This window comes from Scatophagus argus, chromosome 17, assembly GCF_020382885.2.
Source record: "Scatophagus argus isolate fScaArg1 chromosome 17, fScaArg1.pri, whole genome shotgun sequence".
Taxonomy (NCBI): Eukaryota; Metazoa; Chordata; class Actinopteri; family Scatophagidae; genus Scatophagus; species Scatophagus argus.
The window spans coordinates 649,476-664,475 of NC_058509.1; the positions used below are offsets into that span (position 1 = coordinate 649,476).

Consider the following 15,000-nt stretch of genomic DNA (forward strand, 5'->3'; position numbering starts at 1 on the left):
TGGGACATAAACGGAAGATTTAAGAAGCCTTCTCTATCTGAGCCGATACACAGAGACCCTGCATATTCATGAGATGAACAGGGTTATAATGAAGGAGGGGGCAACACCAGAGGAAGAAGGCAGCAAGGGAGTTATAAATCTTTTCACAATTACGTTTCTGCTTTGTGTGTACAGTGGGACTGTGTCGCAGTGTCTTGCTTGAAATACATACTGTTTTGGTGGTGTAAAAAGTAATTAAATGCATACTTAAAGCTCCCACTAATCTACATGTTTTGAATCAGATAACTACATGTAATGTGAAAGGGGGATCTGCAGAGTTTCTTAGACATTTTCCGTTCATCATTTTAGTTTTATGGCAAACAAATTTACTGCAGTGTTTCAGACCCAACACTGACCTTCTTTGTTAACATGTTTCAAACAAATGCTACTATTTTGCCTTGTCTCCTGGATGTGAGTGTTTGATTACACAGTGGCCATTTGGAGCAGGTCTCCACACTGAGAAGTGGAGCTTGGCATGACGTGATCGGTCAGCGAGGCCAAACTAAGCAGGCAAGTGGCAGGCAGGTGAAACAGGTTGTGGTCAGAAACAGGCAGGCAAGAAACAGGCCAAAGGCTGGACCTTCGAGACAAGAAGGAAATCTGGAACAGATGTGCTGGGAGGTGAGGACAACAGGTGACTGAAACTGGTGGGAACACAACTACAGAGCAGGTGGGGAACAGCAGGTATCTGAAATGACTCAAAAACCTGAAAAGGAGCAAAACTGTGCAAACTGACTTAACAGAAGTAGCTGTTGTGACAGCATTCAAATTTAATGGGGTAATATAAGCATCATGTTTCTGTCAGCTTGTTCCGAAGTTCCTCGAATAGCACCATAGGACCATGTTTTTATTGCAGCACATTTTTGCTCACTTTGTTTCTGATGTGGCCTGTATAGGTACAGGTTAGATAAATATTAATATAGTAAAGATATCAGGTTTACTTTGCAAATATAATGAAACAAAACAAAAATAATCACAAACAGGAACTCGAGCAAAGAACACATACATCTCCGTACTGTAGGACAGTGTTTCTTGTTACTGTACATCACCGGTTGAGGGTTCATTAAGCTGGCTCTGGACTTTGTCTCGCCTCTAGAGGCCAACACACTGACAGCATCAGGCTTATTATACAACAGCCTTCAGCAGACATGTGGCTAAGAATGTCAGTAGGAAAGCAGAAGTGTCAAAACTTCCAAACTGTATGTAGGGGAATGAGAGCTAGGACTGCTTTTTTGAAGGTACAGTGAGAACTAATCTCTCAAGTTCAAAATGTCTGGACATGCTCCCTTGGGCAAAAGCTGCAAGTACATAATGAGAAGATGTGTGAAATAAAAAGATGTAACTTAAACAATCAAGAGGGACTGATCTGGTTTAGAACCAAAACACCTTCAGCACCAACTGAACTGTGAGCTTTTCAGATCTGCAAGAGCAAACAATGATGGCAATGATCATCACTAACACTAAAAATCTCTCTAATTTTGGTTATGATTCGCTGATTTTATTAATATCTATTGAATTCACCTCTATTAATTGGCAGGTTCCCCTCTCAAAGAGATGAACATGGCGCTCCAGTAGAAATGCAAGGTAATTGCAAACGATCAATTTTTTTTGTTGTTCTTGAATCTAATTATACACTTAAGAACCAAAACAAGATTATTATTCTTATATCATTTCAGTGGAATGAAAGCCAAAACCCGATTTGTGCTGCCAAGATTGGGAGCCTAAGGTTTCATAATGATCATGTAATGATGTGTAATTTGCAGCAAATCTTGTCATCGCTGCTGGGTAAATACGAAGATCTCTGCCGCTGGAGCAGCACTGTTAAGGTTACTTCTTTTACGGGGCAGGATTACCGAGCTGGCTCTGACATGTAGTTTTTTTTTTTTTGTTTTTGCTCCACTCCCGGCAGACCTGCTGCCAAGCCTCTTGTAGTGTTAGCACGCTGCCATTCTCATTCCAGACAGAGCCAACAGGCTAACCTAACAAGCACTCTCCCACAGGAACACATCTGTCGTCAGATTAGTTAGGCTCTGGCCATGGGTTATCAATCAAAGTGGTGAATTACATTACATAGTGAAATCCATTCATCACTTACATCAGCTGATTAAATGCTTTACCACAACAGATGCGGGCAGGAGCGATGGAGAAGCGCCACAAAACAAGGGGAATATTCAACAGAGGACGTATTCAGCCCCACGAGCCAAACAGAAGCGACTGTGGGCAGCGAAACTGAGAAAAATGAGTTTGGATTTCATCTGCTGCTGTGACAAAAGCATTTCTGGCAGCCTGGCGCAGGCTTCGACTGCATTTCACTTAGCAGCATTATCATTTAATGGGATTATAACATTTGCAGATGTCATTGTACTTGTTATGATGTTAAGTCTTAGCGCTAGCCTCGTTATTTGACACAAATTTGCATGAGCAGGTATAGCTGACTAAAAGGCACACAGAGTCTTCTGGTGGACTGTTTGTAGATGACAGGAGTGCAGAGGTAGCTGGGTGCCAGGCGATTAGCGCTTAAAACTATGCGGCACCAGCTGAGGTCCTGCAAACAAGGCCAAACGCAAGGGCCTCAGGGAGACTGGCAAAGGTTAAACCGAAAAGCACAAAATGGGATGAAGACACAGACAGTGAATGGCCTTAATAGGCTCAGAACAAGCCCGAACTGCCAGAATCAAAACACAGGTCTTTGACTCTTGCAGAGGAAAGCTGTGGGTTCATACAATTATCTCTCTTGTCTCCTACCCAGCAGGGGAGGCAGGCACAGTAACAGAAGGGCTGATTTTATTCAAATAATAAGAATAACAGGAGCAATTTTCCTCTTCGGTGGGAATTACCCTGACAGTTTAATTGGAATGCTAATGCCAGAACTTTTTTTAATTAAAAGAGCAGGAGGCAAAAAATTACCTTCAAGAAGCTGAAAAAGAAAAAAAAAGAAGGGATCAATCAAAAGAGCCAGTCATTAGCTGAGGCGAATGTGACAGCGGCTGTCATGGCAGATCGGTCGCCTTGACAACAGGTCAGCTGTTTCACAAAGCAGTCTGCAGTTAGCTAGCCCCAACCCACCCACACATATTTGTCCAACAAGCATACAGCGCGAGGTTGCACAAACATGCCGGTGAGAGACACAGCCAGTGACAGATGTGGCACAAGCAGGGCAGCAGAGATTACAAGTTGTCGCGTCAACATGGCACAGAGATGTGTTATGATGCTGATTGTCGCGTGTCACAGTTCAAACTGCTCTCTGTCAGCTGGCATCAGACAAAAGACAAATGGAGAATCAGAGAGCAGGAGCTAGGTGGTGGATTTTCCTTAGGCTGCCTTGAAGGAAATGGCATTTACTGTAGAGGGCTGTGAAGTTAACAGGATCAAAATAAACTCTCCTCTTTTCTCCCCAAATCTTATTTTGAAATCATTTCTCTTTGTGTTAACACTAAACCCTGATCTATGAGGACAGGCAGAACAGAAAGTACACATGTTGAAACAGCGTCATGAGCTCAAAGATGCCATTTGTATTTGAAGAAAAGTGAAAACTGTGACACAGATCAGAGATGAAATCCCAAATCTAACATTCAAGCTTGTTTGGGATGGTTTTGTCATGCCTCTTATGATCTCATAATAAGTAGGGAGATGAGTGGCACACAGCAGTCCCTAGTGGGCTGTTGGAGTAATTGCTTGTTTCACCAGTCCCCAGAGGATCTCACAAAGTGGGCTACACAGGAGCTCGACAAAAACAGCAGCTCCACCTTCTGCCTCACATCCCCCGTCATCCTCTGCTGCCTGCCAGTTTGTCTCCGTCACAGAGGAGAGCAAGAAGACGCTGCTACCTGTCAGAGAAGACGTTACCTTTTATTTCAGTATGTGGCTCTGTGTGATAAATGGTCCTCGTGGGCAGAGCACTTTTTGTACAAAACTTTTTCTAGAATAGCCAAAACCACACTTGAATTTCAAGTCGAATATTTCAGGTCTGAAGCGAGTAGCTTTTATACATTTACCAATTGCATCTTCTGTTCATTCATTCATTTAATCAGTTACAGCATCGTCCTGCAGTAAGGGCAAACCGTTATTCCATGTCTTTGTGCTTTTGGGTTGTGTTATTGTATAACCTTGACCCTAACTGACTCAAAGAAACATCCTGCCATCCATCACTCTTGTGCCTCTTGTGTGTGTGTGTGTGTGTGTGTGTGTGTGTGCGTGTGAGAGACTGCAGGAAACGTCTCTTCCCTCCTGCTCGCTTCCTTTTTGTCTTGTCTCCGAGCAGGAAGGAAATAAGGAGGCAGGAGTGAACTTTAGTATCTGAGGAGCAGCAAACATGAAGACAAGATGGACACAAAGAGGCTTCAGACTGTCCATGTGGTCCTTCAAAGGGCTGCAGAGAAAACCACATCAGTCGGGTGATTAGCACAACGCCAATAAGAAATCCCGCAGCAGGACGGCGTCCCCGGTTGAAGCCTGTTGGTGTGAGGATTGTCTGTGTTTGTGTTCGGTCTTCATGCTGTTGTTACTGACCTTGTAGGAAGAAGAAAACCCAGTGTGGCTCTGAAGCCTCTCAGGTCCCGGTGGTCAGATTCTCTCGTCAGCACCTCCTCGTCCTCTGGACCAGGCGGTGCAGCCTGGATGAGTCCTGGTGAGACTGATTGGATGTAAATGTGTCTTTGTAGGACAGCAGCGTCTCTGTCTCCTGATACTCATGTCTCCTCTTCTGGCTTGGTGTCTCTTGGTGAAGTAACACTCACAGTTTGTGGTCAAGCTTCAGTCCTGGTTTGTCGGATCCGAACTTTAAGCTGATGAAGTCTGATATGTGAAGGAAGTGAAGTTTACTTCACACACACACACACACACACACACACACACACACACACTGTCGGGGTTCGCCCTGGCGCCTCTCCATCTCCTCTCATCCTGACTCTTTTCAGTAAAATGCAGCGTAACTGTGACGCAACCTGATGAAAACTGCGGCTCGAAGGGGATTTGAGTCGTGTAGAGAAAAGTTTGAGCTGGAAAAGACAGAAAGTCACTGGAAATTTCCTGACACACAACAAGTCAACTCAGTCCGTCAGCTGATGGGTCAGCTGATGGGTCAGCTGATGGGTCAGCTGATGGCTTTCTGTGTGCAGTTCGCATCGCTGACGTTCGAGCTGCGAGTTTCTCTTCTTGTGGTGTGTTCGCTGCCTGTCAGTCAGTGTGAGCTCCGTGTCGTGACCTTCTGATCTGTTAAATATATAAGCTCGTCTCCCGTCACGGAGACTCGATGGTGACGGCTGCAGGAAGTCACGCGGCTGAGGCGGTTTGTCTGTCGGTCTTCAGTCGTCGTGTTGCCGCTGGGTTCCGCTCGTCTCAGTGTGTTTCCTGACTCTCTCGCCGTGTTCATTTATTCAGGCCTCGGGTCGTCACGCTGGGTGTTTGTAACGTCTGAATCATGCATGAACGCTAAACAAACTGCTGCATAATACATTAAACACTCACTGCATGTTGAACACGAGTCCGACGCGCCGGGACATCCTCAGCACCGTGTCCATCCGTGTGTCCAGCTGCTCGCTGACAGACTGACGGACGGACGGCTGGACTGACGTCTCGGCTGACTGATCGTCAGACTGAATCGCCGTATAGTTTTTCTGGCTCCATGTCGGCGATCTGCAGCCCCACGTTGTGGCAGACTGGGACCAGATTTCACATGTGCTCCACGTCCTGGACCGGTGACTCTGATCTCAGGTGTCCCCCTTCAAACTGAGCTGATTGTGTCGATGTTCTGTGCTGTTGGTTGAACGTGCGTGTGAAGCCTCCATGTTTTGCAGTCTGGAGCTTCTCTTCAGCAGTCAGATCTGAAGCTCTGTGGTCCACCACAGGCTGGTCCGCTGATGAAGATCTGATACTGCAGAAGTACCCTGTTTATGTCTGGTTTATCTTCTGCTGGTTTAATGCCCAGGCACACACACACACACACACACACACACACACACACACACACACACACACACTCTGCCAGGTGACCTCTGGATCTCCTGAAGCTTCCTGCTCTATTGATCAGCTTTTGGCAGCAACACACACACATGCGGCCCTCTCTCAGGTGTGTGTGTGTGTGTGTGTGTGTGTGTGTGTGTGTGTGTGTGTGTGTGTGTGTGTGTGCTCACAGCACACACTTCCTGCAGTGAAAGAATCGATCGGCTGGCACAAGAAGAAGTTTTCTGATGTTTTAATCTATGAGGGAAACAAATGAATTAATACGGCAAAAATAATCTGAAAAGTGTAAGAAGTAAAGAATTAAATATCACAAAATAAATATACGACGTAAAAGATGCCAAAGAAGGAGCTCTTCAATTAAACTTTACAGAATAAGAGATAACACACAAACATCTGGATTGTCTTTAATGCGAAAGGACCAATCAGCAGTTACTCCCAGGTCACATGATGTTCTGTTTTGACAGGATTAATTTACCTGTGAACACTTTGTCCCTTCTGCCAGGAGATCATGTCCTGCCGGAACAAACGATTCACCAACAAACTAAGTTGTCTGTGTTGTGTTTCCATACTGCAGTAGGTGGCGCTGTGGTTCGCTTTAAACTCATCAGGACTGTGTGGACAAACTGACCCCACATCAGGAGTCTAAATGGTTACTTCCTCATTTAAAACTTAAAATACTTAATAAAGCGATGCAGTTCATCTGTAAAAACTGTGTGATCACATCAACTCACAGCGCCACCTGCTGCTGTGGAGGACGAAGGACACCTGACATCTGTTTGGTTTTAGTTATTCGATGCTATAAAAGGGACTGAAACGTCATCACTGACAGCTGAGCGCCGCTCCTGATTGGCTCAGACGAGTGTGTGGGCGGGAACTCCATACTCCTGAGCAGTTTTCTCATTGATGAAGCGACTCGCTGATACTGTGCAAGCTTTTGAATGGTGTTAAAAAAGCAGCTTAAATGTCTAAATGTTCTTCAGTGCGTTAGAACTGAGATGACTGAGCGGTTTATAAAGCAGCTGATTCACGTGTTCAGGTCAGACTTTGCTCTTCAGTCTTTGTGGCTCTGGAATCATGAGCTGACCAGCAGCTTTCAGCACTTCTGTCTTGAAACGAAATACTTTTCCAGGTGCTTCCTCGCTATAAGCCTCGCTGTTTCCTCTTTCAAATCCAGACACGAGTCGAACCATATTTATTGTCTCTCTCGGGACAGCTGGTCGACTTCCTGCTGTGAAAAACTTCCTCCGTCTCGGTGTCGTCGCGGCGATGTGAGGATTGTGGGCACAGTGAGAGAATTCGCAGCCGAGGTGAGAATGTTGATACTGAAAGTTTTGACACAATAGTAGAACTTCTTCTTCCGTAAGGAACTTCTCAATTAACTGAGAGAAGACGCCTCAGAGGCCGAGCAGACCAGTCAGCTGATCAGTGAGCAGTTCCACTCAACACTGAACGTGTCTGGAAGTTGATTTTTCACAGGAATACCTGAAATCAGTGTCTGATCGGAGCAGACGGTTTGTGATCCCTGCAGCTGATTGTCTGTGAAGAAGCAGAAAGCGGATTAATGTTAGCGTAGAGGTCACCTTCTCAATCTGATGGTTTCAGGTGCTCAAAGTCAGAGAGTTTGAGCCGATCAGGACGGAGAATTTAACCAAAGAGACAAAACAGGAAGGGAAACAAAATGTTTTCTGTCAGAGCGACTTTGTGCAAACTGTCAGTCAGAGCTGAACTTTTGGTTTTGGATTGCAGAGTTGTGATTGGCTGAGTGTTCATGTTCTGCCTGTCTGCTCCCATGGACACAGAGACATCCATCCTCACTTTCTTTCTGTACTCGTTCTGCCTCGCCGCCCTCCTCCTCCTCTCGCTGTGTCACTGAGGCTTCTGTTAAATCGTGTCTCTGAGATGAAGATGGATGAAGTCGGTGCTGCTGCCGTGTTGCCGTCAGGCGGGTGTCCTGCAGCTCTCTGTGGTCTCATCTGTCTCACCGTCCGGCTCAGAGACAGCGACCACCCCCGGCAGCTGGAACAATCTGCCTCTGAAGGCTCCTTTGGGTTTCCTCTGGAGCTGCAGCTTTCAGGTCGTCTTCTGTGGCTCCGCAAAACACATTCTGAATCAATCTGCTCTTACTTTGCGAGTCTGCGTGTGCTGGTGGACCATCGCGAGGCGAGTGGACATCAAGCGTTGATTCCACTACATGTTGGACATCAGAGGATTCCCATCAGAGGAAACAGTAACTTCCGGCAGGCTAAAGTAAACCAAAACCTTTTGGGCCCGTGATGGTTTTACCTGAAGGCTCTGCAGTGACACACCTGAACGTGTTGGTTCAGTTCGCAGACTTGCAGTTGCCTTGCTGCTGTTTCCTGCCTGTCAGCAGCTCAGATCAGAGAACCGATCCGTCCCTGTTAATCTGCTGCTACGTGCTCAGTCCAGCGGGTCGCGTCCCTGAGAGGGCGGGGAATCACTGCCCGCCGCCTACGCCTGAGCGCTCACACCGACGACGGCGTCCTCTGACGTGTCTCTGCTGCCGTTTAAAGGTGGAAGATGAGGATTTCACGGAGGAGGAAACATGATTTTTCTTCCACTTCAGGAACGTGAAGCGTTTGTGCCCGCAGGCCTCATCAGCGTGTTCGCCGCCGCCGCCACCGCCTGTGTTTGTCTCAACACGTTTTCTTGGCTCCATGTTCAGGAATGCAGATTGAGGGCAGAAAAGCCATTAAGCTGACCTGTGTGTGTGTGTGAGAATGTGTGAGTGTGTGTGTGTGTGTGTGTGTGTGTGAGAATGTGAGTGTGTGTGTGTGTGTGCGCGCATGCGTGCGTGTGTGTGTGTGTGTTGGCTGACCTCCAGGCTACTGGGATCAACCTGCTGCCAAACGTGCAGGGCGGCTGCAGTGTATTTCACACTCAGCCTGCGTGTGTGTTTCAATGTGTGTATCTTCCTGTGTGTGTGTGTGTAACCTTGTTATCTGTTGACTCGTCGTTTTTGTTGTTGTTGTGTTCTCATCTCAGATTCGCTCACACACACACACACCCATAGTGTGGATTAGCCCACTTGGTGCTGATCGTGTGAGTGTCGAGCAGCAGATGAAGGTGTTTGTGGGCTCATGATGGACACAGCTCACCTGTTTACCTGCGTGTCACTGTTTCCTGTCTAAACTGTCTGAGGTTACCTGTGCAGCTCGTCTGGCGGCCATGTTGACGGCAGGTCATCTCCTTCCTGAACTCGGACAGAACAGCGAGCAGCCAAAGGTCCGCTTTGTAGCTCCTTCTGATGTTTGTCTCTGTGGACGGACGAGCTCGGTCCTCGTCGCGGTTTGCGGCACAGCTGGAGATTTTGATTCTGACCGGAGCGGGAGACAGTCTTCCTGTCCACTGAAGGCGCTGCTGCTGGTCAGCCGTCACGCCGACCGTTTGTTCGAGGGGACTCCGACAAACTCACGAGTTTGTGAATGAATTCAGCCTTCAGACTTCACAGACTTTACACTCTGATCAGCACTCGCATCGTCGTCCTCACAGCAGGTCACATGGTGCTGCACGTTCAGCTGTGTCGTGTGTGCATGTGCAGCTCGTTCTGAGCGTGTGCAGAGCGTGTTAACCCCCTGCTGCAGTAAATCTGCATGAGGTTCTGTCAGCTTGTTAACCCTCAGAGGGAGGCTGCGGAGCGGAGCAGGATCAGATCCCGCGTGCTGCATCCTGAATGGGACCGTATGTGCAGTCCTGCATGGCAGGTTTTCCTGAGGACGTCTGCTGTGTGAACGAACTCTTCATTTAATGTCGGAAATGACAAAGAAAACCAGCAAATCCTGACATTTAAGGGGCAGGAAGCAGGAGGTGTTGACTTTTTGATTTCTAAAACATAAAAGCAGATGTGAGGCTTTAAAGAGGACAGCCTGAAACAGAAATACACTCACAGCTTTCACTTGTCCAAACTGTCCCAAACCTGCAGGTTTAAGTCAAAGTGCCGGTGGAGCTGCTCCACCTGAGAACCTGCTGCTGCTCCCGAGGGCGGCTCCTCTCTGGGTCTGGTTTCACTCCTGGGGCTTCCTGTGCGTCTCACGTCTGCTTTGTCGGAGGAGAAGAGCTGCTGCTCGTTTGCCCAGCCGCATGCCGACAGTCCAATCGCAGTCAGATCTGATCGGATCGACGTTTGCATGAAGCAGGAATATGAGCGTCACTTCCCTCTGGGCCCGCCTCGCATCTTTTCAGCACACACACACACACACACACACACATGCTGTCGTATCATGTATTATTCTCTTCTGTCTCATTTCTCTGTTTCTTTAATTTTCTTCCTTGCTGCTCAGATGCTCAGTCAGAACTGGACTCCTTGAAGCGGTTTTCGGCTCATTTGCTGGAACCTGCCGGCCGCCGTCACCCATAACTCTTCCCTCGCCGCCCAAAGGCTCCTGAACCCTCTTCTGTCACGTGTCCTCTGACGGCTGCATCTCCGCCATGATATGACTGATGCTTTCTGTGCTGATGGGTGAGCGTGGAGGCTCGCGGCTGATGGAAGAAGAGCGTGTGAGCTCCATTAGCCCTCTCGCTCTTTTCTGCTCTGGTTGGTGTTTTCTCTTTGTGGCTCCGTCGAGCCGCTTGCTCGCTGCTGGCGTTTTGGTGAAGCACAGCTCAGTGTTAGTGTGGCTGAAGTCTCTGCTGGTCTTCGTTCTGTTTGGACCAGCGACTGTCCACGTGTGACCGGGTCAGGAAAGAACAGGGTACTTCTGGTCCAAGTCTAACAGGACTGGAAAACACTTCAATGGTTCTGGGTTCTGCACACACGACGAACCAACACAAAAGGTCTGCTTGGTTTTAGCCTTTAAAACACATTCTTGTGTTTAGGAAACGGTCATGTTTTGCCGCCACAGACACCCGACGTGTCCTCCAAAACATCTGCTGTTGTTCTCATGAGCCCATCAGTCTCCAGCAGCCGCAAGCCTGGAATGGGACTCACAGAGACTGAAAGCTCAGGCAGCTCGAACCAATCGCAAAGTCAACAGGAAGCTGTGCGTGTCCGTGACAGAGTGTGTGTGTGTGTGCACGCACGTGTATGTGTGTGTGTGCCAGATGTTAATGGAGACAAATGGATCGGGTCTCATTTTGTCTGTTGGTTGAACTTCAGCATGAAAACGTGAAGCGGTTCTTGGCTGCTAACGAACCGACCCCACTGACGCGCCGGAGCCACGCTGCCGGGGCTGCTGGGTAACGGCGCATGGAGACGCTCTGCGTGTCAGCTGTGATTTTCGAGTGAATCGGCGGAGGCAGATCAGAGGGTAACGAAGCGTCGGCAGCCTGTTTTCCTGTGTGGTCTCCTCTTTTATTTACTGCTGCTGGATTTTGGCTCCAAGCTGCCGACTGTGGGAAAGTTCACTGATGACAAGCAGGAACAAAATGACTCGTTAGTGAAAGTGCAGAACCAACTGAATGTTTGTGAGCGTGAGTGATGTTTGTCGTGAGCGTTTTGACGCTGAAGCAGTGAGGACGAATTCGCAGGATGTTCTCACAGAGAGCACTAAGCTGGTGTCCTGTCCTGTCTGACCTCAGATCAGCTGGCTGTGACTCCTGCAGGAGCTTCCTGTTGGAGCTCATTTTGACCGCAGCTGATGTTTCATCTGCTGATGAAGGAGTGACTCCTTCCCAGAGTTCGTTCGGTCCAACCAACAGTCCAAAGCTCAACATGATCACAAACACATTCAGAGCATTCAAACCATTCAGAGGAAAAGCTGCAGAGCTTCACATGTGAGCAGCTGATGTCTGCTGTGCAGACTCTGGCTCCAAATGACATCACCAGAACAAGATGGCAGCACTTGTATCAGGATGCAGCTGGAGGAAGAGGAGACGCGTCAGCCACAAGCACCTTGACTCTCAGGTGCAGGAGGAGGAGGACTTCACTGTGATTGGCTGTTCTCCTGTGATGAACACACTGTGCGTCCTATCAGGTTTTGCGTTGACTTCAAAGAAACGACCCTTCACAGTTAAGTAGTGGAGCCACAAGTACAGTATATGCAGTAAAGATCAGTGTACTTTGTTACTGCTGCGGAGTAGAGGTACACGTCCTGGTAGATTTGCTTCCCTTCACGCTGCCTCTGAACTTCACACAGCTTTCTTCTTCTTCTTCTCCCTCCTCTTCTTCCTCTTCCTCCTCTTCAGTTGAAGGATCCCGAGCAGGAGATCAGAGCAGAGCTGTGGTGTCTTTACATCACGCCGAGCTCTTTGTGTTTGTGTTCTGTGTGTGAACCGAGTGTCGGGCTTCGACTCGAGCTCGCCGCCTGCAGGTTGCTGGTTTGCTCTGCTGTGTGCGGACCTTCTGTTTGATGCGTTTTGTCTAAGCCGACTGAGACACAAAGAAAAGGTCTGATTGATTTTTGTGAGACTCGACGGGTCAGCCCGCTGCGAGCCGTGACATTGAAACAAGCAGCAAAGCCTTCATTTTCCCACTGAGCAGCTAATTGGAGCTGAGGTCTGGAACTGAAGTCAAAGCACTCGGAGCCTCCACGTCGTTCGTCACTGGAATCACCCGAACGCCACTGAGAGCTGGGGCTGCCCAGTCTTTCTGGGTTTTTGAAGTATTCCAAAAGCGTCCAATCAGAGTTTAGACTCTGAGCACTTTGAGCTTCGGGCCTGAATCCTGAGCGACGCCGTTGTTTGATTTTTCACTCGACTCAATGGATTTTCTGCTCTTCTTCATGTTCTGGACTTCAAAGTGCTGGTCTGAGGCGAGCGTGCGGCAGGAATACATGAAATCCATTCACGCCGTCGTCTCCCCGTCATCCGTCCACTTCACAGCCTCCACATCTTCTCTGACTGACGGGCGGCGAGGAAACGCCGGCTGCAGTCGGGCAAAGCAACGAACTCTGGGACCAAAACATGACTTCATCCAGCGTGCAGGAAGCTGACGCAGCTGGAGGTTTGCTTTGACTTTCTGTGTGTGTGTGTGTGTGTGTGCGCGCGTGTGTGTGTGTGTGTGCGCGTGTGTCTTCAGGGTGACATCTGAGCCTGATCCCATGTGTCCCTCAGTGCGTGGTCTCCTGGCTTCAGTCCTGACTTCGTCTCTTTTCTCTTCTCTGCAGATTCATGGACGCTCGACGTCATCACGACAGGAACTGCTGGACGTCTTCTTCACTTCCTGGATTTATTCCTCAGTGATTGGCTCCTCTGCTGCCAAGCTGCTTGTGATTGGACGGTCCTGAATTCAAGGTAAGGACTCGTTTTTATTTCTTTTTGTCTGCTTGAACTTGAAAGCGCTCACACACACATGCACACACACTGAGAGCAGAGTGTGTGCGTGTGTGTGAGGGATGCAGCTCGACTCACCTCGCCAGTCGCTTTGCCTCCCACCTTCGCCTGGAAGGAGCAATGAGTCTGCGAGCTGGAAGCCAAACACTCGAGTTAAGTCCAGCAGCAGTCTGAGGGCTGATGACATCACGCTTCGGGCTCAGTGATGTCATCAGTTACTGTTAACGAGGAAGACCCTGCAGTTTTGATGGTTCATAATCAGCATGTTCATTAAGTGGCTTAACGAGCTCGTTAGCGTAACAAGCGGTGTGGGCTCTGCTGTCTGTCTCTGCGGGGACATGATGAGGACACGTGAGTTTACACCTGAAATGTGGTGGACAACCAGCAGGTTTTATACAGGATGGATGTGTGTGTGTGTGTGTGTGTGTGTGCGTGTGTGTGTGTGTGGGATGGCAGGCTGGTGTTTGAAATGCTGGAAGCTTTCACATATTAACAAAGCGAAGGAAGCAACCTTGAGGTTTCAGTATGAAAGTTAGAAGTTTAGCTTCTTGGTGATTGATGATTGATCCATGACAGCAAACCGACCGACGAGACCACGAATTAAAAGCTCCCAGCCGACGCTCAGCTCGGTCGGATCGGGTTTCGGTTTTGCTCGGTGGAACCGACTGACACAAAGTCTGAACCTTCGGAGTTTGTCTCCTCACGAAGTGCAGACCTAAAAACAAAAGTTCTCATCGCGTCCTGACAAGCAGTTTGAAGCCTTCAGTCTCTCTCCGCCAAGAGAAGATGTGAGGTGTTTGTTTGTTCTTCTTCTCTGTCTGATATTTGGGTCACATCCTGTCGTCCCACGACAAGCCGACGCGAGCAGAAATAAACTCGACACTCAAGCTTTTCTTCTTCTTCTTCTTCTTCTCTCACGTGTCAGCCAACTGATTTGCTCTCACTGTCTGTCTGTCTCGCTGTCAGTCTGTCTCACTGTCGGCCTGTCTCGCTGTGTCGCTGTCTGTCTGTCTCGCTGTCGGCCTGTCTCACTACCTGTCTGTCTCGCTGTCGGCCTGTCTCGCTGTCGGCCTGTCTCACTGTCTGTCGGTCTCGCTGTCGGCCTGTCTCACTACCTGTCTGTCTCGCTGTCGGCCTGTCTCGCTGTCGGCCTGTCTCACTGTCTGTCGGTCTCGCTGTCAGCCTGTCTCACTGTCTGTCCATCTCACTGTCTGTCCGTCTTGCTGTCGGCCTGTCTCGCTGTCGGCCTGTCTCGCTGTCTGTCGGTCTCGCTGTCAGCCTGTCTCACTGTCTGTCCATCTCACTGTCTGTCCGTCTTGCTGTTGGCCTGTCTCGCTGTCAGCCTGTCTCACTGTCTGTCTGTCTCGCTGTCAGTCTGTCTCGCTGCCTGTCCATCTCGCTGTCAGCCTGTCTCACTGTCTGTCCATCTCACTGTCTGTCTGTCTCGCTGTCAGCCTGTCTCGCTGTCAGTCTGTCTCACTGCCTGTCCATCTCGCTGTCAGCCTGTCTCGCTGCCTGTCTGTCTCTTTAATCTGAAATAGCCCAAAGTTGAGGGTCGTGGAAATGAACTCTTAACTCGGCTGCTTCCTGTCTTCCACTTTGTTTGCTGTATTCCGTCTATCAGGACCAAACTGGACACATGAATATTAATGTTAGTCAAATTAAAAAGTGTCTCAAGCAGCATCGTAGGAGTTGGTGTGAAACGGATTCCGCTGGTGGTTTTGGGGTGTTTGGTGACCTGTCAGAGGAAGGCTCTGCCGGAGGAGGAGGAGG

General features: G+C 48.8%; 1 protein-coding gene across 3 annotated transcripts in view; it reads left to right on the forward strand.

Moving 5' to 3' along the window:
• Positions 1-15,000, forward strand: part of LOC124074341 (semaphorin-6D-like) — an 82,834-nt gene that overhangs the window by 2,939 nt on the left and 64,895 nt on the right. For all 3 annotated transcript variants that reach the window (XM_046417176.1, XM_046417173.1, XM_046417174.1), the window contains exon 2: positions 13,062-13,188. The gene's annotated coding sequence lies outside the window, so the exon portion shown is untranslated. The remainder of the gene's footprint in view (positions 1-13,061; positions 13,189-15,000) is intronic.